This window comes from Grammomys surdaster, unplaced genomic scaffold, assembly GCF_004785775.1.
Source record: "Grammomys surdaster isolate TR1022 unplaced genomic scaffold, NIH_TR_1.0 328, whole genome shotgun sequence".
Taxonomy (NCBI): Eukaryota; Metazoa; Chordata; class Mammalia; order Rodentia; family Muridae; genus Grammomys; species Grammomys surdaster.
The window spans coordinates 1,546,738-1,570,354 of NW_021604747.1; the positions used below are offsets into that span (position 1 = coordinate 1,546,738).

A 23,617-nucleotide genomic window follows, 5' to 3' on the forward strand; every position below is an offset into this window, starting at 1 on the left:
AATTGAAAGCTAACTTCAGAATAAGATCTCAAATATCTTTTTTGGAAATTTTAACTTAATATGGACACAAGCTCATGGAAAGGTGAGAAGATTGTGGAAGGCAGCAAGGGTCCACGTCCTTGTAAGGATTTCCAAATCAGTTTATTGTGGGACACGCAAAGATACTAATCCAAAGAAGACTCTCAGGAGAGCTTTTCTCAGTCTCTAGTTTAATTTCGTTGCCACACTTCCCCCATCTATTCCATCAATCCCTAGTTCAAATGTTCCATTATATTTTGTTCTTAGTACTTTTGAAAAATAGTGAAGATAAAATGATCAAAACCAAATGTAACAGATATGACAACAAACACTCAGGTAATAAAAATAAAAATAGATAATATATAAAAATATATAAAATTATGTCTCAGGTAAGGTCACCCAAATTGACTCTTGGGATCCTCCTCCATCTCAGGTCACTGGGAGTTCCCAGAAATTCCACCCCCACCCCCAGACCCCTACAGCTATAGATTTCCATTCATTCTCTTGGCCCTCTGGCTCTCTCTCCTGTTTCTCCCTATACCTTACTGTAGTGCCGTGAAGGGATGATTTAGTCTCCCCGGTAGAGCACTGGGTTTGAGATAGCTGGAGACCCAACAGGTGACCATTGCCTGGGTAGGGACGGCACGTATCTCCCCACACCCCTGGATTCCAGATTCCTAGCGCAGCCTACATCTCCATTAACCTCCGCCTTGCAGAATAGCTCCTCCCAAAGAGGTTTGCATCACCATCCACACCTACAGGTAGAGGGAGTGACTAACAGGCTTCAGCCTTGAGAGATTTCCATATTCATGAGTTACCTAAAGGCCAGGGCTCTTAGTTAAATTAAGTTATTCTTTCTCAGTCCCTCCTCTTCCCCCTCCCCTATTTGAGCCAGCTCTCCCCTGGCTGAACAGGATGGAGGTGGGGGGAGAAGCCTGCCATTGCCAAAGCTTCTAGCCTTTGGAACATTGGACTTTCTTGTGTTTGTGGGACTCACCAGTGTGGAAAGCCTCCAGGACTCTGTCGCGCCCTTCCCCTACCCCTCCGCAGGTCACCGCCACGCATTTTTTCCCACACCTTATCCTGACCCACCTCATTCCCTTCTCCCACCCATTTCCCTCTCTCCCTCTGCCTATGACTATTTTATTCCCGTTTCTAAGTGAGATTCAAGCAACTTTGATTGGGCTTTCTCTAGTTTAGCTTCTTTGGGTCTGTGGAGTGTATCATGAGTATCCTGTACTTTAATATCCACTTATCAGTGAGTACATACTATGCATGTCCTTTTGGATCTAAGTTATCTCACTTGGGATGGTATTTTCTAGTTGCATCCATTTCCCTGCAAAAGTCATGATATTGATGCTAGTGACCTTATCCTAGATACTAAACAATATGGATATGGAACCTGAAGAGGCCACCTCCTGTAGCCAGGAGAAGGACACCAACCCACCCATAATTTCAACCTACAATCTGTCCTGTATAAAAGAAATACAGGGAAAAAGATGGAGCAGAGTCTGAAGAAACAGACAACCAATAACTGGCCCAATTTGAGACCCATCCCATGGGCAAGCACCAGTCCCTGACGCTATTAATTATATTGTTATGCTTGCAGACAGGAGCCTAGCATAACTGTCCTCTGAGAAGCTCCACTCAGCAGCTGACTAAAATGGATGCAGATATCCACAGCCAAACACTAAATGAAGTTAGGGAACTCTTATGGAAGAGTTGGGGGAAGGACTGAAAGCCCCGAAGAGGTTAGGATCTCCAAAGGAAGACCAACACAGTCAACTAACCTGGATCCTTAGGAACTCTCAGAGGCTAAACTACCAACAGAAGACCATACATGGGCCAGACTATAGCCCCTGCACATATGTAGCAGATGTGCAGCTCAGTCTCCATGTGGGTACCCCAACTATTAGAGCAGGAGCTGTCCCTAAAGCTGTTGCCAGTCTGTAGAATCTGTTCTCCCAACAAGACTGCCTTGTCTGGTCTCTGTGGGAGAGGATGCATCTAACACTGCAGAAACTTGATACACCAGAGTAGAGGGAGAGACCCAGGGCCACCCATAAGAGGAGAAGGGAAATGGATTCTGTGAAGGGAGGGTTGGTGGGGGGTGGCAGCAATTGGGATATAAAACTATATATAATTAAGTACTTCTGTGTATCAAAGGCAATTATAAAAAGGTAACTGATAGGAAGAGTTATTTTAAATCAAATAATAAGTTTATAAGATATTAATATCCAGAATTTTAAAAGATATAATTCAAACTAAGAAAAAACAATCAGGTTTAAAAATGAGAAAAAGGCACTATAACTATTGTTGAAAACATTACACATTGTAAGTTGTTAGAAATACAGAAATCAAGCTGTAACTAACCTCAAACTTCCTCCGTACTGGATATCTTTCATACTATCATACCAGCAAGCATGATACAGGCTATTACAAATAAAAGTCACCAACAGTCTTAGCCACAGCAGACCTGTGTTACAATAATGATATGACAGGCAAGATATGCCCACTGGTGCAATAATGGTATGAGTGTTACAGAGGTGACCAGCTGTTTCCTGTCTGGTCTAATGCTTGCTTCACAGGAGAGAATTGATGCCTGGTACTGTTTAGCTGGTCAAATGCCCATGACTGGTCATAGGCCCTAGTAGGGAATCTACTAGTACTGTCTGCTAAATGGTCATGTTGTTAAAAACTGTCTTCTAAATATTTGAGCTTAAACCAAATATCAGTGCTCCTCTAAATCTTGACCAGAGGTTAATACAAAGACTCAAAGCTGATCAAATTGCTGAGATTAAGCAACATGGGAACATGCATCTCTAAAAGGGACAATTGAATTTCCCCTTCCCAGTATGAGGGAATACTGTAGAAGATGGGGGCACAAAGAATATGAAAAAAACAGATTATACAAAAGAATTCTGAGATCTACAATCTTTGGACATGACATGGCTGTTACACTCATGAACTCATAGCAGTTGTGGCTATCTGCACAAGATCAGTCAACACTCCAGTATGGATGGGAGGGCATCAGGAGGTCCCACCTTTGGCTGAGGAGTTACTGGCTACTTAGGATAGGAAAGTACTTTTTCTTTGGGGCTAGTATGTTGCTCTTAGGTGGACAGCCCCACACCAATATGCAGGCAGGCAGAGGATATTTGACTCCATGGGTAAAAAGTTTAAAAGGTCATGAAGATTGGATAGGGACATGTTGAGAAAGTTGCTAAGGGTGTGGGAGGGAAATCTTGAAGTGGATATGATCAGGATACATTGCACATATACATGAAATTATTACAATAAACCAAAATATTAAAAAAATTAAAAACCATGGCTAAAGAATTTAAAAGACATTTCTCCAGAAAAATATATAAAGGGCCAGCAAACATATTAAAAAGATCTTCAACATCACTAATCACTAGGAAAATAGAATTCAAAGCCACAATTACTCTGCACTCATTAAAATAATTATTACTTAGAACAACAACAACAACAACAACAAAACCCTCAAAACAAGTCCTGGCAAGTATGTGGAGAAATTAAATGTCCTGGTAGAAGGTAACAAGATCTCAAAGAGAAAATATGTACACTCATGTTCATTCATCATTCACAACAGCCAAGAAGTGAAATAACTTGTTCCTGACAGCAGAAAAAACTGGGTAAATGAAGTATAGTATTTCCATACAATAGAATATTATTCAACCCTACAAAAGAAGAAAACTCTAATAAACACTGTAATACTACAACATGGATAAACACTGAGACCATATACAAAAAGACAAGTATTGCAAGAATCTGTTTACAAACTAGGGTAGCAGTTATGTTAATAGAAACTGAAGCAGATGGTGGTTTCTGGAGGTAAAGGAAGCTGTTTTATGGGAATTTTAGTCTTACAACACAAAGTTACAGAATTTGCTGTATCTACATGGCAGTGTTCAACTGTGCAGTTAAAATGGTTACGACAATAAGTTCTATTAAGTGTTTCTCTTATTGGGAAAAATTGAAGGCACCTGTAGTGAATATGCACAGGTCCTAAATAAAGCACACAACTAAGCAAGATGGCAACCATTCAGCATGTTAATTTCTGGAAGCACACTGCACGAGCTAGAAATTATGAGATTAAAAACAGAGACTAAAGAATATTTATAAAATATGCAGTACTTATATGTGGCCGCTGCGGTGGAATCCCAGTAGGTTTCCATGCTGGCGGGTCACACATACACGAGGAGGTCTAAGGTTCCAGTGGCTGAAGGCTTTGGCGGTGGCAGACCCCAATGACACGAGGAAGTCCTTGGTTCTATAAGGTTTATTGTCATGGCGGATGGTAGATGGATCTGGGTGTACCCCCCCGTAAAACTCAGGGCAGTCTTGAGTTATATAGGGAGGGAGAAAGGGGGAGGATTGGGGGAGGATCTGGAGAGCATCTGGGGAGGCACGCTTAATTTGCTCCACCCTCTGGCCTTCATTAGTATGTAAATCCCTAGGGCCTGAGGTCTCTAGTCACACCCTCTACCTGTGCACTTTGGGAGGGGCTGTAATGGCCTACGTGACTCAACAATGTAGTTTTATGGAGACTAGACTGCTTTTCAGGACCCTGGGTTCTGGGGGTGCGCTGAACTCCTACTGGTTCTCACGTACAGTCTTGGGGTTCTAGGCCCATGTCCAGCCATGAACCAGGATACCCTTAACGCAGTCCCACATCTCCTCCCCTTTACTTTTTTAAAAAGGGGAGTCACTGTGGTGAAAATTTTGGATGAGGAAGCCAAAAGAAAGCACTATGTAGGCCAGAGGGGTTAGCACAATTAAGTCACAGAGTAAGGGGAGTTGGGGAGGGGTAGGAAGGCAAGGGATCATTGAATCAATTGAATGCAGGCGGCACAGTTTGAGGGTAGTAATAGCTGACTAATCTAGATAGACATTATATTTTCCTTACTAACATGTAACCTTAGCTATTTGACTTTGGCAAAAGAGTTCATCTGTAGCTGGAAAGTCTGGAGTTCAGCGTGTGTCTCTGGATCTCAGCATGTGTCTCTGGAGTTTGCAGTCAGGCGGTATGGCTGCAAGAAGACAGGATGGCATCCTAGGCAGGTTCCAGGAGATGGCATTGTCTCTGTTGGACTTGTGGGAGCACCTGTAGGATAATCAAAACAGGGAAGTGGCACCCTAGCAGGGGGAAGTCTGCAAAGGGTGTGTAGTAAGTATTAGGCTACTTGGGATCAGTTATGGTGTGTCGTTGAGATCTCAGAAAGGCAAAGGTGTTTGAGGAAATTTTAGTCTTAGAAGTCACCTTTGAGTCTGTTTTGGATGGCTGAGGAAGACAAACATATGCTAGGCAGCAACAGTTTGTCTGTAAAAGGAAACTAGTTGTTAATTAAGAGCTGAAAGATGGTGATCAGCATGTTGATTTAACCTGGGGAGGTAGATTTAGATGACTTTCGAACCTTGAAGAAGCCTTAAGAATTGAAAAAAACAGTTGGACATATATCATGAGTTAGAGAGAAAAGGAGACATTTAAACAAAAAGTGAAAAAATTTTGGGTTGAAAAGAATGAACACTGTTGTTTTAGGTGCTCCTGTTAGGGAGAAAAAGAAACGTTTAAACAAAAAGCAAGAAAATTTTGGGTTGAGAAGCATGAACACTGTTGTTTTAGGTGTTCCTGTTGGGGGAAAAGGCATTAATGGTGGGAAAGCACGAACATTGTTGCAGGTATTCCCGTTGGGGAGAAAAGGTTAATGGTGGGTTTAGAAGCAGTGGGGGAGAGGCCTGCTCTGCCATGTAGTGACTGGGTGCTCTAGCAAAGAGCCTAAGGGTATTCCCCATTTGTTTTTCTTAGGACTCTTAAATGTAGAGAAGAAAAAGGCCAACCTTGAAGAAAAGCTCAAAGCAAGAAACACAGGTGTTTGATAGGAGAGTCAGAAGGAGTAAAAGACTATGTAAAACTGAATCATGGCAGGGAGACATGTGGAAGCTGGAGTATAGCTGGCAGCTCCTGGGAGAAGCTCGAAGGAGGTAAGCAGTTTTTAGTTGAGAGAAAGAAACTGTGAGGTACACAGGGGTGAAGGGAGCAGACAGAGTCTCAGACCCTCTGCTATCAGGCAAGCCAGCTGGCTGTAGCTGGCCGCAAATGACCTAGGAGGTAAAGGGGGGAAAGGGGCAAGCAGGGAGCCAGCCCTGTTGCTTTGGCCAAACCGGCTGGCCTGTAACCAGCCGAAAATGGCGGAGGAGTGGGGGAAGTCTACACTAGGCTAGCAGGCAGCCAGTGAAAGACTGATTTCCTGAGGGAAAATCGCTGGGGACTACAGTTTAGAGCCAGTGTTCTTGAGAAGCTAGCAGGCAGAGCACGAAAGGCTGACCCCTGGGGGAGGGGCAGAGCACGGAGATTAGGGAATCACTGCCATCTTCTTGAGTTGGAGAACACGAGGAGGAGAGGGAGAAACTGAGAGAGAGATAGACCTAGACTTCTGAGCTAGGCAGGAGCTAGTGGTAGCTAAGAGTCAGAGAGAAAACGCTGGTCTGAAACACGTGGAGAGAGAAAGAGAGAGACCTGCCTAGTCTTGTGAACTAGGCTGGGGTTACTCACGGTTCCATGGAGAGATTCTTGGTGGGTGCCAGCAGGGGGTATTCTTGGAGCTGGCTTTGTACAAATCCTCTACCACCTGTAGGGAACGATATAGGTCTGTGCGTGGGCACATGCAGGAATGAGTCTCTGTTGTATTGTGGGTCCGTGCGTCTGCCATGATGCAGTAGTCTGGGATTGTAGCTCAGCATGGCAGGAGCACACAGGATCTTGGCTGAGTTTATTCTCTGTAAAATCTGGAGAGCGCGGAGGGGCCCCACTGGGAATGGGGAACTCTCAGTCTGGTTCCACCAGGGTGCAGAGCTCTTGGATTGGGGATCCCCAGGCCAGAAGTTGGCCAGAGACTGACTGGTCTCAAGCTCTTGGGCTCTCAGACAGCTGAGAGGCCACCGAAGGACTGAGATCGGGGCACGTGGGCATGTGACCGGACAACCCACAGCCGAGAGAAACAAAGGAGGGGGGAGAAGAAAGAGGCCCTAGCAGCACCCGTGGGAGGGATCTGGTTACTGTACTTGCTTGAAGATGTGAGTCCTCATGTCTGGAATGCAGAGGTCCTCCAGGTGAGAGAGTAAGCAGCTGCAGCAGGGGTGAAGCACGGAATCTTCACTGAGTTGATTCCTCACAGCACCGGACAAGCAGGACAGGAAGCTCAGCTGCGTTCTGTAGCAAACTGGGGCGGCCTGGTTCTTGAAGTCTGTGGGTATCTGTGCCCCACTTTGCGCGCCAAATATGGGGAAAAATATAAGGCCGCTGTGGTGGAATCCCAGTGGGTTTCCACACTGGCGGGTCCCACATACACGAGGAGGTCTAAGGTTCCAGCGGCTGGAGGCATTGGCGGTGGCAGGCCCCAATGACACGAGGAAGTCCTTGGTTCTATAAGGTTTATTGTCATGGCGGATGGTAGATGGATCTGGGTGTACCCCCGTAAAACTCAGGGTAGTCTTGAGTTATATAGGGAGGGAGAAAGGGGAAGGACTGGGGGAGGATCTGGGGAGGCACGCTTAATTTGCTCCACCCTCTGGCCTTCATTAGTATGTAAATCCCTAGGGCCTGAGGCCTCTAGTCACACCCTCTACCTGTGCACTTTGGGAGGGGCTGTAATGGCCTACGTGACTCAGCAATGTAGTTTTATGGAGACTAGACTGCTTTTCAAGACCCTGGGTTCTGGGGGCGCACCGAACTCCTGCCGGTTCTCACGTAGAGTCTCGGGGTTCTAGGCCCATGCCCAACCATGAACCAGGATACCCTTACACAGTCTCACACTTATAATAGATATGTGTCTACATAAGAATAAAACTTAATAAATTTTACAATGTTAATCATTTTTGTGAGCATGAATTAATTGTAGAAAACAATACTTTGTTGGTTTTTTGTGGGGTGTGTGGACAGCTATCCTATAGCCCAGTGTGACCTTAAACTCACTATGTAGCAGATGAGGCCCTCAAACTTCTGAGTGTTGGTGATACAGGCACCATCACACTGGATTTATGTGGGCTGGGGATCAAACTCAAGGTTTCATGTACGCCATGCAAGCATTCTACTAAAGCGCCATCTGTTGCATCCAAGTAAGTTTCACTGTGACATTTTCATATGAATATAATGTGCTTGATCTTACTCATCAATGACACTGGAATGGCTTTTGATATAGCATATGCTAATTTTTGTTTATTGCTGTACTTCTGCATTTTTGAGGAAAATATTTAACTCAAAAGTAGTAACTATAAACAGAAAGTACCAACTAAGGGCTCTTTAGGTCTTGCCTACCAACAGTGGCTCTCTAGTCATTGTGTTGGATCTGGTTTCTTTCCTTTTTGTTTTGTTTACTGTTTTTTTTTAAGATTTATTTATTTTTATATATGTGAGTACATTGTCACTGTCTTCAGACACATCAGAAGGGGGCATCAGATCCCATTATAGATAGTTGTGAGCCACCAAGTGGTTGCTGAGAATTGAACTCAGGACCTCTGGAAGGGCAGTTAAGAGCTAAGTGCTCTTAACTGCTGAGCCTTCTCTCCAGCCCGTTCCTTTACTTCTGAGACACATATCACTGCACTTCTCTAGAGAGCTTACCAGAAAAGCTGGCACCTTCAAGGTAATGTTAGCAGTGGACAGGAGATTCAAGTTAGAGAAAGTGCTTTAATAAACAAATAATATCAGTTACAGGCTCCAGATGAAATCCCTAGTACCCATTCTACTATTACCCAGATAAACTCACACAGCAGGCTCTGGGCAACATCAGATTCAAACAATTCAACTAAACTGTACCATCATAAAAATCAGAATCCTCAAATTCTCTTTGTGATTAAAGCAGCAAGGCCACTGATTCCTATACCAGGTGTGCTCTCCAATACCAGGTGTGCACAAACGCCACCATAGCGGGAGCAGCAAATAGGAGAAAAAAGGGAGTCCATAGGATGGTTTGAGGTTTCTCCTGAAACATTTGAGTTATAGCTTAAGGATCTAAAATATGGAGAAAATGGTTTACCTAGTGATAGTCCTGTCTAAATTTGAAACGTAAATACAATTAGTGGTTTGAATCTCTTTTGATTTTAGTATCCAACCTCAAGTGTCAACATTGTAAAACTCAATTGACTGCCACTATGCATTGACTAAACACTGTTTTTTTTTTTTCTCTATGAATTGGCTAGATGGGAAAGTTAATCTGAGTTTAAGAAAAGCCTTTTAAAACAAAAAGATAGCTTCAAAAGTAGAAACAACAATAAAGTGGGAACTGGGGAAGAATGCTTGGAGGTATACTTCAGAGGGAGTACAATTTCCACTTAATACACTTCTGGAAACCTCTCAAAGGTCGATCTCAGACATACAACTTATCACTTTCAACAGTACTCAGTAAGAACTGGCAGGGAAAGACATCATGAAATAATCTTAAGAAGGTTGTGGGATACTAGGGAAACTCTAATCCAACTAGGTGAGAGAGAAAAACAGTCACATTTGCTGAAATGCTAGGTCAGCATTAAAGATGGCTTGCAAGGCTTAGGCTCACTGTGCTTCCTCTTTTTCTCTTTCTACCATATGCAACTATGTGTTATGTTCTCTCTCTGTGCATTACTAGTTTTCAAGTCTAAATACATAATACACATAATCATGTCCTACATGATAGCATTTGGATAACAGCAGCCCATACCCTTGGCCAGTTCTGTCAGTAAGCTTCTGTATTATGGTAGATGAATCATTGGCTCTGGTTTCAAAAAGTATCACTGTTTCACTGTGGGGAGTGGATGGTAGAGCTGAGAAGTGTGCAATATAATGTCCCGGAAAACAGAAGAAAATAATACAGAAAGGAGGCAGGACAAGATATATTACTACTTAGGGATAAATCCCAGTGACCAATTTCCATGTAGCTCTCCTCCCAATAGTGTCACTATATGATATATAAAGAAATTATCATACATGAGGTCAAGAACTCATGACATGTAAGTCTCTGGAAATCCCTCACAGACACACTCAGAAGTTTGCCTTACTAATATCTTAGATATCCTTGACCCCATCAGAAGAACCACCACAGGTTCCATCACTATCATGAGCTGAAAATGTTCTTTCAACCAGAAAAATCACAGCACGAAGTCTGCAGTATACAGAGCTGGTGTAGAGAAATCTGCTCATGTCATGTAGAGACAACACATATAGTCATGCAATGTCTAGGACTTGGTAGTGACAGCCAATCTTGACATTACTGGGTTATTGTGGCTATTTCAGAATGTATTCCTTCTACTTACTAAAAAAAAAAAAAAAAAAGTTACTTTCACAGAACTCTTGGCCAGCTCTTTATGGAAAGATCCCAGAAGATACTGTTATCATTGGAGTGACAACTCTATGTATGTCATTATCCTTGAAGACCTTCCAGAGAGACAGAGTGTACAAGTAGAAGACTACTCTGGAAGAACTTGATCCTATGTAGGTCTAGGCTAGTGTGTGTGTGTGTGTGTGTGTGTGTGTGTGTGTGTGTGTGTAGGTGTTTGTCTTAGCTTAACACAAAAGTTAAGTAAAAAGACTTACAAAATTAAAAGGCTTATTGAAAAATATTAAAATAGTTTTGTTTAGCTGTATTAATGAATCTCCTTGTGCTTTACACAGTTTTCATAAATGACTAAACTTCTAGAAGGTCAGTGAGATGGCTCAGCAAGTGCCTGCAGCTAAGCCTCATGACTAGAGACTAGTCCCTGTGGTCCACATGGCGGAAGGAGAAGCAATTCCTGTTAGATGTCCTTTGACTTTTATATCTGTGCCATGGCATGTAAGTGCCAGCTTTGTCCCCAGAAATAAATAACATGTAAAAAACTTAAACATTTTATGAAGTAATAGAGTACCAGTAAATTAATAAATTAATTGGAATAAAGAAATAAAGTAAGAAATAAAATTTAAAAAGTAAATTGGCTTTCTCCATAGAGCAGAACTAACCAGAGGAGACACTCAGGGTAGGTCTTCTTATGCTCCATTCTCTTGCTGACCAGGAACACCTTAAGGTCATCTCTGTAAGTTCCACTCAAGTGGCTGCCCTAGATAAATATGCTACCTTCATGTCTCCTGTACTGTTTCCAAATGCAGATATGCACACGGCACTGTGTTAAATGTTTGCAGTGTCCAGTTAGGTGACATGCGTGATGGGATTGTAGCCTAGGGGCAGTAGACTGCCATATACCACATGTGTTCAGATTTGTGCAAGAACACTCTATGTACAGCCATCTTCTTTTTACTAAAGACAGTCAGTAACTATTGTAAGAGACAGAAAGCTAAGAGCTAGTTCAAGATACTTTTCTATTCATGTGCAAATACTTATTTTGATTTTCAAGTAAAGTAAACTGAGTATTTACAATTTTTTGTGCTTTTATTCTTTTTTTTTTTTGGTTTTTCGAGACAGGGTTTCTCTGTATAGCCCGGGCTGTCCTGGAACTCACTCTGTAGACCAGGCTGGCCTCGAACTCAGAAATCCGCCTGCCTCTGCCTCCCGAGTGCTGGGATTAAAGGCGTGCACCACCACCGCCCGGCTTGTGCTTTTATTCTAATTTTACAATTTTATTATACTCAATACTTTTCTAGAAAAATCAACTATGCAAAATCAGAGAAATTTAGATTGTAGTTCTATTAAAATGACATTATATGTAAGTTCATCAATTTTTTGTCTTTCTACTTTTTCCAAACTGAAAATAATCTGTTTATTAACAGATTAATTAAAATGTCAGTACAAAAGTCAAAAGAAAAGTAACCTAAAGTGACAAGTATGGGGACTCACCCAGATGAGCAGAAGTCCTGAGACGCTAGGTTGCTCTTGTACAACTTAGTTCTCGCCTCCCAGTACAGATCATCCTTATACTGATGGAATTTAATGTCTGTCTTCTGCAACAGATTCAACACTCTACATGGGCAGGGTACACATCTGTCTCGATCCCATTACTTCAAGGGCCTTGGCGAATCATCTTTCAAATACATTTGGCAAATTGTCTTTAAAGCATATAAACCTAAACAAAAGGAGATATAATATTTTACAGATATTCTAGGACAAAATACTTCCACTTATAAAGGTTACATAATCAAACAAATACAAAAAAAGTCCATAGAGTTAAAACAGAGGATGAGGACAGAAGCAAAGATTATTTGCCCAAATGACTGACTGGTATGACAAAATTAAAGTATATGCTTTCTAAGCACACTGCCCAAAGCCTCCACCTCTAGCCACTTAAAAATAAACTTGGGTCCCAAAGGCAAACCCTTTAACAAATAGGATTATAGTACTATATATACTATTATACTCTAAAGGCATGTTACTACTGAAAAAAATTATTGATAGATTGCTTCAAAACTCATCATAAATTAAAAAAAACCACTTTATTGAATTTCTTTAACACACAGAGAGATACAAATATACACAGATTTTTTTTTAAACACACAGACATAGACTCACACATCAGCTTTTGCTCCTGATAATTAATGAGAGGAAGCCAAATTTTAACATTCACTAATGAAAATATAATTTCATTATATTTTGTACAACTGTATTAATTTATCCATGAACTTGTACTCTAGCTTTAAGACAAACTTAAACAAGATAAAATGTTATACTTTTTCTTTTCTTCCTTTTTTGGCTTTTCAAGACAGGGTTTCTCTGTATAGCCCTGGCTGTCCTGGAACTCACTCTGTAGAACAGGCTGGCCTCGAACTCAGAAATCCGCCTGCCTCTACCTCCCAAGTGCTGGGATTAAAGGTGTGCGCCACCACCACCCGGCTAAGTTATACTTTTTCTAAATCACAACAAAATAAAAGGTTCCTGGGGTGAGAGAGATGGCTCAGTGTTTAAGAGCACTAGCTGCTTTGGTAGAGGACCAAGTTTGATTCTTAGCATCCTCATTTGGCCACTCATAACTGCCTATATAACTCCAACAGTTGGGGATCCAGTGCTTCTGACTCCTCACGGTAAACACATTTATGTGTATATACCCACACATAGAAACATACTCGACAAAACTGAATAGAATTTTTTTTTCCAAGATAGGGTTTCTTTGTGTAGCTCCATAGATCAGGCTGGTCTCAAACTCAGAGATCTGCCTGCCTCTGATTTCCAAGTGCTGCAATTAAAGTTGTGAATCACCATCACTTGACTAGAATAGACATTTTACGATCACAAAAAAAAATGGCTGATGAAAATAATAGGCTTCTTATCAAGTGTCCATTTTTTGTCAAAGCAGGTTAAACATCAGTTAGTCAACACTATCAATGACCACACAAAGCAAGTGTGGGAAACTTCTGTAAAGTCTGAAAGGAAGTATTATCAGTTTTGTGGCTCCGAGGTCTACTGTTCCTCACAATTTCCGTGACTAAAACAACATAAAGTGTATCTACAAAATTTCCCAAAACTTCTTCTGAGCACTGAACCTGAATTATCTAATTTTCTTTTGTACCAGGATAGTCTTTTAGGATTCTTCCTACCCTAATAAAGTAGAAATGTAAAATTCTGAGTTTCAGGTCAGCCTAGCCTATACAAAACATTCTAAGTTAGTCAGGGAGACATATTTAAAAGCTGTCTGAAGAGAAAAAGAAAAAAAAAAAGAGAAAGAAACATAAAACCCAAACAAACAACTTCATATTCTTAGTCTGCAAGCCTCACAAAACCAGGCCCAAGGTAGCCTGTGAATTCCAGGGTGATTTTCTATGTCGATGGCTTAGTACATACAACTGATTCCTACAACTTAGTACAGAAGTTCTCAATCTGTGTGACCCTTTTGGGGATCACATATCAGATATCTTGCATTTAAGATATTCATAATTCATATCAGTAATAAAATTACAGTTATGAAGTAGCAGTGAAATAATTTTATGATTGGAAGTCACCGCAACATGGAACTGCATTAAAGAATCAGAGCACTAGGAAAGTTAAGAACCACTGACTTAGTAGCTATGCAACCTCTTTAATGCTATCTTAACCACAAGCCCACAAGGGAGGAAGCCTGCTACTGCCACTAGGAGGGAACTACATAATCACGCACAGGCAGGAGTAAGCTATACAAGCAGTGTAATAACTGAAGCAGAAAAATAACATGAATATGAACTTAAATGTAACAAGCAGCAATCTCAGCATGTGTTAGCTTAATCTTCATCACAGCCATGGGATGATTATTTTTATGATCTCTATTTTACATATGAAGAAATCTAAGCTCACACAGTGAGTAAATGGACAGGTATCATGTTTTGTCCTGACAGGTACACTGTTTTCATCATCTATTCTTTTCTTTTAAAGTTTCCATTTCATGTGACAATTTTCAGATATTAGAATGCACCATAGATTAAACGATGTGATACACTTCATGTTTAATAATACACAGCTAAGCTTTACTGAGACTTTCTGGACAGTAACAGAACCTGAAGGGGTCAGATAGAGATGATTAGTATTCTCAAGGAAAGACTGGGCACCAAGGCCCGCCCTATTCCTTCCTGTGTGCTAATCACTGGAGTAAATGTTGGAGAAAATGTCCTAGGAAAAGGGTAACAAAGAGGCAGGTCATTTCTGCTGTCTCTAAATGATTTCTGAGCTTTCTTATTTAAATTTCCTTCCAGCGTTGCTGTGTGTAGAGAGCATTTACACGCCTACAGTATTTGTCCCTTACTGGTATGCTAGCAATAAGGCTGTTCACAGCCACAGCATCAGTGAACCTAACTGCTGATGTGCATGATGTTCTCAATTCTACCACTTTGTTGGCTCTGAAGACTGCTGTCCCAAATCCAACAATGTGCAGAATAATGGATTCTTTAATGGGCATTTGAAAAAAGTTGCGGTTATTAAAATTACTTAAATACTTAAAATTTATTTCAGCATAGTGTTAAATTGCAAAAGTGGCTTTTAGAAGTTATAATGAAAGACTGTAACTTCCAAATAACTTCAGAATAAAAACAGTGAAGAACTTGATATTTGAGGACTTTGGCTGGCTAAGGAAATAAGAAATGGCTAAAAGTGAAATTATTCCAAAGAGCTGTCAGTGGAAGGCAGCTATGTGCCAGACAATTACTTCAGTCTGCCTTCATTACTTACAGAAACATGAGGAAACTTACATGACAGATGATCTCCACAGCACTGGGCGACGGACATAAGACACTGAGGTTCTTACCAGGACAGGACTCAGAGCAAAATTAATCTGGCCAACATTATAAAACCTACTTGCCAAATTTCCTTAAATTTGTACTTTTCCAATAATCCTTGCTCTCAGTAAACTGCACAATTCTCTATGTGTGACTAGCACAGTAAGAAAATGATATTTCTCAGAAGAAGGAAAGCAGCCATGTTTCCTGAGGTGGTTCAAACAATGAGTATTGCAAGGAAAATTTTCTAACTTACTCCAACATTTTCATTTTCAAAAGCCCACATCTGGGAGCTGTGCCTCACTCTCCCTCCCCTTCCCGGTCTTGAAGTTCTTCAAATTGTATTGGTTCTGTCTCCTAAAAGCCCCTCTGATGTCCATGTTTTCTCTTCTCCATTGAGGCCCTCCTGGCACAAGTTGCATCATTTGATGAGAAAACTGGACACTCTTAGTCTTCTCTGGGTTTTCCTGGTATGCTCCTGACTCACTTCAGCCTATACTCCTTTCTCAGCTCTGCACCCCAGGTACCAGCCTTCCCCCGTTTCCTGAGTATGACAGTGCTGTCTCAGTAGAGTTTTTATATATGTTGTACTCCTTGTAATGACAAAACGCCCAAGGCAGCCACCTTAATGGAGGATTTACTTTATTCACAGTCTCAAGGTTTCAGATGATGTTTAGCCAGGTCAGGATGAGCCTGTAGTGAAGAAGTCCATTTCGTGACAGGAAGAAAAGCAGAGGAGGGTGCTCTCCTAATGCTGGCTGGGAAGCAAATGGAGAGACAGACAAGAAGGGGTGGGAGCCCCAACATTCTTCACAACAAACTAACTTCCTTCTACTAGACTCCAAAAGGTTCTCCTACCTCTCAATAGTGCTACAGACTGGCCAACAAACCTCAGTACATGAGACTAGGAAGCACTTAAGATTCAAACCATAAAAAAAGGTCTCAAGGCAAAATAATCTCATATCTGTGCAGACCCAGATTGGTTCAGAGAGCCCTTTTCGTATATCCAGCAAATTCTGTATCGTTTTCCTACATTATTGTGATTTTACTTACATACTGCCTAGTAACTAACAGAGAAGCTTTAGGAGAGTGGAGCTCACATGCCTTTGTGTTGAACAGCTATCGTTAACAACAGACATTTCCAGGTGCTACACATTCCCAAAAATACCTGTTTCTAATTTCCTCTTTACCACATGGTATCTCACTGTGACTATTCTGAATGACTAGTGACATCAAGTGTCTTTTCATGTTCTTGCTGGCAACTTGTGAATCTAAAAAAATGTATATGTATGTATCCATATTTAATTTTTTTTTTATTATTGTTGAGTTGTAAAAGTTCTTCAATAAGTCTGGATATGAGCCTTTTACCAGCAATATGATTTGCAAGTAGCTCTTCCATACACTGGCTTGTCATTTTAGCCTTGAAAGTTTTCAATTTTGGTGAAACCCAACTTACAAACATTTAGTTTTTTGCTCATGCTTTGAGTATCAATCTGATAAATTATTTTGTATAACTCAAAGTTATAAAGACATCAACACCTGGTTTCTTCTGAGAGTTTTTCATATTGTTTACCTCTTATCTTCACATCTTTAGGTAACTTCTATATGTACAGCAGGAGTTCCTTTTGTTTTGTTTGTTGTTCTAGGAGCACTGGTTGAAAGCTACCCTACCCTTATAGATTTTTCTGGACACTTAAAACACAGCACAGCAGAATGTCAGGGTGTATTCTATACTATGCATTAGTCTATCTTTATTGCAGTACTATGCTGCCTTCTTTATTACTGTTTGTAATTTAAGTCATGACACTAAGAAGGATGAACCAATTTTCTCCACCACAAGAAAACTTTGCTGACTCTAAATCCCAAAGATCGGATTAATACATGTGTATGAGGAAGTTTTGATCAAATGGAGCTTACTTTGAATATGTAGCTTAGTATGTGCAGTACTGTTGTGCTAACAGTGTTAAGTTTCCCAGCTTAAGAACTTGGAATTTTCTAGCCCAATATCTAGATTCCTGCCTGAAATTACTTCTTTGTTCTAGCCTAAGATTTAGTTTCCTACCTGAAATAGCTTCTTTGTTCTAGCCTAATGTCCGATTCCTGCCTGAAACCTACTTCCTTGTCCTTGGCCAATGTCATATTCTTGCCAAGCAGTCCATTTCCTTGTCTTTGGCCCATTTCAGATTCTTGCCAAGCAGCCCCAGAGGCTCTCTTCCTCTCCTCCTTTTTTATTTCATTAACGAGACTCAGCCTGTCTTAGGTCTTTCTGACAAGAATGACTTCCTTACCCATCATGGAATGTGCATTATCAAAGGCAATGCACTTCTGTCTTAGGTTGGTAAGGCTCTGTGCAGAATCTTACCCATCTTTGGCTTGCCAGCCTCTTAATTTAATAACTCTGGGGGTCCATTTTCAGATTCAAGCCATGTACTTGGCTGCCAACATGTTGATGTTTTTAAAGAAAAACTTAAACACAATGGGCAGGAATAAAAGTATTTGCAGGACAAAAAAGGGCTAGTGTGATTAAGCTATATATGCCATTTCTGAAGCTTGACCAAAATAGAAATACTGGCCTCAGGCCATGGGTAATTTTATCTGCAGTATCTACCACATCAATGTTCAGTAGAGCAGCATTCTTAAAATTCATAAGCTCCCTATGTATCATTGATACATGCTGAGAAGTGTTAGAATTATGCCAAATACAGTACAAGTTTCATTAAGCTCCTTCCTAATTATAATGACTACCACCGTAAATCTTAGAACTAACATGAATCCAATGGTATTTGGCTTGACACTCACTCAAGATGGTTCCTTAAAGAAGTAATTTCAGACAGGAATCTAAATTTTAGGCTAGAACAAGGAAGTAGGCTTCAGACATGAAAATGATCTTGCCCTAGAACAGGGAAATAGGCTCAGATACTTTGGTCATCCTGTTAAGCCCTTAGAAATAGTGATCACGGGAGTGTTCACATAATTGGGTTTAATGACTTGCTTTTTCCTTGACTATTTGTGTTTATCATCTTGCTTGTTTCTTGACTATTTGCATCTATTGTATTGCTAGACCCTCAACCTAGAACTGACCTTAATACATGCATGGAATTAAAATGGTATAAAAGCATAAAGGAGGAGGCGGATGGGATAGGGGTTTCTAGAGAGGGAAAATGGCTAAAGAGGATGACATCTGTATTGTAAATAAATATAATATCCAATAAAAAATTAAAAAAAAAAGAACATGGAATGTCTTTCCTTATTTACGTCTTTAGCTCCCAAATTACTTTAGTATTTGGTGTTACAAATGTTGAACTTTTGTTAAATTTATTCTTGTTTTGATGCTATTATTAATGTTCCTTTACTAATGTTATTTTCAGATTACTCACGGCTAATACATAAAAATACAATAGAAATTTATAAAGATTTTGTGTCTTTCAGCCTTGAAATTTTTATTTAGTATAAGCACTTTTTTTTCTTAACATGTTTCTTAAGAAATCTTACAAACAAAATCTTGTGATATACAAATTGAAACTTCTTTGTCTATTTGAACTGGTTAGAAAGAACCTTCAGAACAATACTGAATAAGGCAGAAACAGAACAAATACTAGTACTCTTCCTAATGCTGACAGGAAAGTATTTTAGTCTTCCACCACAAAGTATACCTGCTGACAGTTTTTCATAGATGGTCTTCATTAGGGTAAGAAGTTCTCTTCTGCTCTTTGTTCTTTCTTACCACAAGAGGATAAATGCACTCTACATGTCTATTAAGATGACATATGGCTTTTAAAAACATATATGTGATATACTATGTTCCTTGAATTTTTAAATGTTGAGTCAACCTTGCATTCCTGAGATTAACCCACCTGGAACTAATTTACAATTCTTTTAGTTACTTCATTTAATATACTAGTATTCTGTTGAATACTTTTGCATCTATATCCACAGGGGTATTTGTTTAGTTTTTTTTTTTTTAAGTGATACAGAGCCTCACAGAATAATCTGAGAAGCATGGTCTTCTATTCTACTCATTTTAGAAATCATGAACTACTGTTAATTCTTCTTTAAATTTTTAATTGAACACATCAGTGCAGCCATCTGAGCCTGAGAGATGGAGGGGGGAATGGGGCAGAGTTGGGGGAGGGTTGGGGAATGGGGGAGGATTGGAGGAGTAGTGTATGGGAGAATCAACTGTTTTACATGTTAAAGGTTCACATTTTTAATTCTTCTTGAATAAGTTTTGGCATATTTTGTAGTTTAGGAACTACCTTATCTAAGTGAGCAGCAGAATATATTTGTTGTTAGTATTCCTTTATAAGCCTTTACATCTCTGTAACATGAGGTTCTGTTTTCACTGTTGACTTTAGTATTTGGACTGTTCACTTTCATCTCTGTGGTCTAGCTAAAGGTTCATTAATTTTTGTCAAATGTTCTTTAATAAACCAACTTTTCCATTCACTGATTTTGTTTGTTAGTTTTCATTATCTACTTTGTGCTGTTATTATTATTTTTTGAGACAAGGTTTCATTATGAGTTATGTTATTATGCACTACTATTACTACTGCTGCTACTGCTGCTCCTGACAAAATCTCATTATGTAGCCCTAGGTTGGCTTAGAATTTGCCATGTATACTAGGCTGACCATGAACAGAGATCTGTCTTTTGAGTGCTGAAATTAAAAGTGTACACTATCATACCCCATTTGTGATTTAACATTATTTTAATTATATTGTTCATTATTTTCTTCCTATTACTTGTATAGGTGGTATTATTTTTCTAGGTTGTTAAGGTGGAAGTTAAGTTTAATTTGATATCATTTAAAAACCCGAATTTAGGGAACTTGAGGTGATGGCTTGTTAACATTTGGTTCCCCAGATGAAGTGGTGTGTGCATCTGTAATCCTAATGCTTGGATGATGATGACACAGAAGGCAGATAGGAAAATCCTCAGAGCCTGTGAGCCCACAATTCTGGAATGTCCAGAGGTGAACAGAAACACACTATTTCAAACAAGGAAGGAGGTGAAAATCAACACCTGAGGTTGTCTTCTGACATCTATACACTGTAACTTTAAGTTTTTCAAAGTCTACTTTTAATGATGCTTAAATGATTTAACCTTCCTTTCAGCCTATCACCTACCAGAGGTAGTGGAAAAGAAAGGACTGGAGGGCAGGGGAAGTGGACCTGTTTAGAAAGGCTCTTTGGAACAATTCCCATCTGTGTTATCTGGGAATCAGCAGTTCAATTCACAGGTCAGCAGTGGCAGTTAGATCCACTTACAAAAACTTCAGGTAGCATGGTGACAAGAATGGAGCTGCACATCTCATCTCTGCCCCATTATTGCTAACAAATGTCTCTAAAATTGCCTTTTCCTAACTATATCCTGTAACAAGCTTTGGTATATCAGGTTTTAGGTTAATTTAACTTTATAATATTTACTAGTTTACCTGTGACATTTTCTTCTTTGACCTCCCAATTATTTGGGAATGCTATTTAATTTCTACATATCTGTTTTATTCCCAAATTTCTTTCTGTTACTGCTAGCTGTATCACACTGTGGTCAGATAGTGTATTGTGATAATGCTTTCTTTATACTTGTTATATGACCTAATAGTTTGTTCTAGAGATGATCCACACATGCTTTAAAAGAATGTTCATTTTATTTGTTCTATGGCTGACTGTCAGCTCTTCTTAGTCTAGTGTTGACTCTGGGAAAGAAGCCCAACTTGCTCTGGTGTATTTAGAATAAGCACTTATGCCACCCCCAATAGTAAGATACACATGTAATAAAATCTAGTTTGGGATTTACTTTTTAACACATTTATTTTTAATACCTCAGAAGGGTACAAACTAGGAAATAAATTTACTTGACCTATTTTTTATGATTATTTTCATATCCTATAATAGAAAAGATTATCACTTAAAAAAGTACTAAGATTTCTCCAACAACATATACATTGATGTAACTTAAAGACTAACCACTGAACTATATGAAGTTATAGATCAAAGAAAGGTCCAAGTTTTGTTTCGAGATTATCTTGTAGTCAACACATGATCACCAGCTGCTGTTCTCCAAAGCATGACTCTCTTGGTTAGCAACAGGGAGATCCTATCATTTTCAAAATATAACATTTTTTGTGTTACACACACACACACACACGCAGGGGAGACAGACAGACAGACAGACACAGAGACACTCCTGAAGCTGGAGAGAAGCCTAAGAGGTTAACAGTGCTTTCCCTTCCTCCAGAGGACCTGAGTTTAGTTCTCAGTATCCGTGTGAGATAGCTTATAAGCACCTGTAACTGCAGTTTTGGGGTATATGATATCATCTTCTGGTCTCCATGGGCAACCACATATATGTGGCATACATTCATAATACTGACATGTATACACATAAGACAACAATAGATGTCAATGTTGAACCGCTGGTTTTTCTGTGTGTCCCTTATTGAAAGTAACGAAAGTATTTTCCTTTTTTTTCATTATTTTGTTTATTTATTCACTTTACATCTTCATTGTAGCCATCCCTTCAGCCCCTCCTCCCCTCCCAGTCCCACCTTCACAAATTCCTCCTCAACTACCCCCTCTCTTTCTAATCAGACTAGGGGAAGCACCCCCATGAGTATTGACTCATCCTAGCACATCAAGTAACACCTCATTGTGAATTGTTTTCAAACCTGTAACAGTCAGTTTTAATGAAAGAAAATTAATAGCACCAACTGTGTGATCTAAGTCATAAGGAGTGAAGTGTCAGAAAGGATTTTTAAAACTAATTGTGGCTTATGCACACATGGCAGCTACAAAGAATAGGCCTGAACCTAAAACATGCTTTAGAACTCACATACTATGCCCTCTTCCAGTTTTGAGGAGTATATTGCAAAGTCTCCACACAAAAAGGGTACATGTAGAAATTCAGTGAAATTTTTCAACAATCTTCATCACCAATATATAGGTCTTGTAGGTAAACTGATTTTAAGTTTCTCCTGCTATAAATCTTACTAGTTCCTGAGGACTGGAGTGTACTGGTTCCTACCATAGAGCACTTGGGAAAGAAGGTCCAAGGCTCTCCGTGCTCTATCTGTGTCTATGAAGCTGAATGAAGAAAACAGCATGTCTTCCCACGATGAGCACATGTAGGAGGATGGAAGAGTCACGAACAACTAAAGAGTGCACTTAAACAGGTCATGGGTTGGAGGAAGCAAGATTTGCTGAAAAAAAAAAATGCAGGCTAGCCAGGCAGTGGTGGCGCACGCCTTTAATCCCAGCACTTGGGAGGCAGAGGCAGGTGGATCTCTGATTTCTAGAGTTCGAGGCTAGCCTGGTCTACAGAGTGAGTTCCAGGACAGCCAGAACTTCACAAAGAAACCCTGCCTCGAAAAACAAAACAAAACAAAAAAAAATGCAGGCTATTTGGATTAGTGGAGGAAACAGAGGATGCAGAGCTTGTTGGTACTTAGGAGATAAGGGCACTACACTTTGACAAATGTCAAGGATCTCCCAGTCCTCCAGGGAATAGCCAATGATAGGCATCTCAAGTTATAGCTGGGCACAGACATAGTAGAAGGATGCAACAGTGGCAAATCTTCCCAGACACTTCCCAGTAAGAAATGAGGCTGCATGGTTGGTGGAGACAGCATCTTGCAGAGGGCACAGAAAGGGGCTTTATCTAAAGGACTGAAACCCCACTTCCCTTTGAGAACTATAGGTTTAAGAACAATTTTTCTTTTTATGTTGGCAAAGAATATATCTCCAGCAATATATTATCCCTTCACCTTCAGTGTTATTCACAAAACTAGTGAAAACAAAATGTTTTAATCTTTTTTGTACATTACATAGTAATTCTGCTGTTTCTAAGTCAATTCTCTTTATTGTAAGCCAATTTCAAGTTAAATAGTTAAAATTTAAGCTATAATAAGCATTCTTTCAAAAAATCAAAATTAAAATCTGATATATTATAGAACAGAACATACTCAAGAGGATCACCATAAAAATTGATTTAGATATCTCAGTATAATATAATTTAATAGAAATTTTCATAGTTAAAAAAAAATGAGCTGGCAAATACTACAGGAACCTAAGTCCAATCCTCGGCATGGCATAAAAAGCTGGCTGTGGTAGCATAAGCTTTTAGTGGCAACACTTGAAGAATGTGGGCATGGCAGATCCTTGAGGCTTGCTAACCAGCAGCCTCATCTAATTGGTAAGGTCCAAGTCCCAGTGAGAAATACTGACTCAACAATGAACATGGTGGCACATCCCTTTAATCCCAGCACCTTCAAGGAAGAGGCAAGTGGATCTCTGCAAGTTCAAGGCCAGTTTGGTTTACACAGCAAATTCCAGAGCAGTCAGAGCTACTGTCTACCCCACCACTCCCTCAAAAAAAGAGAGAAGAGAAGAGAAGAGAAGAGAAGAGAAGAGAAGAGAAGAGAAGAGAAGAGAAGAGAAGAGA

At 40.0% G+C, this 23,617-nt stretch overlaps 1 protein-coding gene across 4 annotated transcripts in view; it reads right to left on the bottom strand.

The window, feature by feature from the left end:
• The window catches only part of Znf438 (zinc finger protein 438), a 181,287-nt gene that overhangs the window by 48,400 nt on the left and 109,270 nt on the right, over positions 1 to 23,617 (bottom strand). For all 4 annotated transcript variants that reach the window (XR_003712771.1, XM_028778196.1, XM_028778197.1 and 1 more), the window contains one exon: positions 11,844 to 12,069. The gene's annotated coding sequence lies outside the window, so the exon portion shown is untranslated. The remainder of the gene's footprint in view (positions 1 to 11,843; positions 12,070 to 23,617) is intronic.